The sequence below is a fragment of the Myotis brandtii genome, unplaced genomic scaffold (assembly GCF_000412655.1).
Source record: "Myotis brandtii unplaced genomic scaffold, ASM41265v1 scaffold74, whole genome shotgun sequence".
Classification (NCBI taxonomy): domain Eukaryota; kingdom Metazoa; phylum Chordata; class Mammalia; order Chiroptera; family Vespertilionidae; genus Myotis; species Myotis brandtii.
In genome coordinates, this window is record NW_005370944.1 from 781,538 (window position 1) to 783,129 (window position 1,592).

Consider the following 1,592-nt stretch of genomic DNA (forward strand, 5'->3'; position numbering starts at 1 on the left):
CCATTGCGAGAGACAAATATTTGAATTATGCAATTTTTTGTTTCTGTCGATGCGTGTCACCCAAAATGAGTTCGCGTGTCACCTCTGACACACGTGTCATAGGTTCGCCATCACTTCCCTAGAGCCAGTACACCCGGTGGACAGCTTCAGGCAATAGCAGATTACAACTCTACACATGCACAAGTGACACACTCAAGGAGCAGACTCAGTTAACACCAAAGCCCCACTGAAGCAAGTCCTGCTCCATAAGGGTGTTTCATGCATAGCAGCTCTTCCACTGTAGCCGCAGCTGGTCTTCACAGCCAATTGGCGTGGAGGTCAATTCCTCCTAGTGACGCCAACAGCAATCAAGACTCAACTACAAGACTGTGCACACAGCCACACAGGGAACTAGAGTGCCCAGCTCAGGTGACTGGGGAGGCTGAGCCACTGGGCCCTACAGGACACCTACTACACAAGGCCACTCTACCAATTCCAGGAGACACAGCAGCTCTACCTAATACATAGAAACAAACACAGGGAAGCAGCCAAAATGTGGAGACAAAGAAACATGTTACAAATGAAAGGAACAGAAGTAAGCAAACTACTGGATACAGAGTTCAAAACCATGGTTAAAGATTACTCAAGGATTTTCATGAGACTTTCAAGGATCTTAGTGAGAATTTCAAAGACATGAAAAAGGACCAGTTAGAAATTAAGCATACACAGCCCTAGACAGTTTGGCTCAGTGGATTGAGTGTCAGCCTGCATACTGAAAGGTTCCGGGTTTAATTCTGGTCAAGGGCATGTACCTCAGTTGCAGGCTCCTCCATGGCTGGGCCCTGGTTGGGGCTCATGCAGGAGGCAAACAATCTATGTGTTTCTCTCCCATTGATATTTCTCTCTGTCTTTCCCTCTCTCTTCTACTCTTCCTAAAAATCAATGGGAAAAAATCCTCAGGTGAGGGTTAACAACAAAATAATAATAATAAACAAAATAAAATAATTTTTAAAATAAAGAAATTAAGCATACACAGCCCAGCTGGCAGGACTCAGTGATTGAGCATCGACCTATGAACCAGGAGATCAACCCAGATCACATGCCTGGGTTGTGGGCTCAATCCCTAGTGTGGGACATGCAGAAGGCAGCCAATCAATTATTCTGTCTCATCATTGATGTTTCTATCTCTCTCTCTCCCTCTCCTTTCCTCTCTCTGAAATCAGTAAAAATATTTTTTTAAAGAACAAAATTAAGCATACACTAACTGAAATAAAGAATAATTTACAGGGATTCAACAGTACAGTAGAGGATTCCGAGAATCAAATGAATGATTTGGAATATAAGGAAGCAAAAAACACCCAATCAGAAGAGCAAAAAGAAAAAAGAATCCAAAAATATGAAGATAGTGTAAGAAGCCTCTGGGACAATGTCAAGCATACAATATTCGCATTATGAGGATGCCAGAATGAGAAGAGAGACAGAAAGATATTGAAAACCTATTTGAAGAAATAATGACAGAAAACTTCCCCTACCTGGTAAAAGAAATAGACTTACAAGTCCAGGAAGTACAGACAGTCCCAAACAAGAGGAACCCAAAGAGGCCCACACCAAGA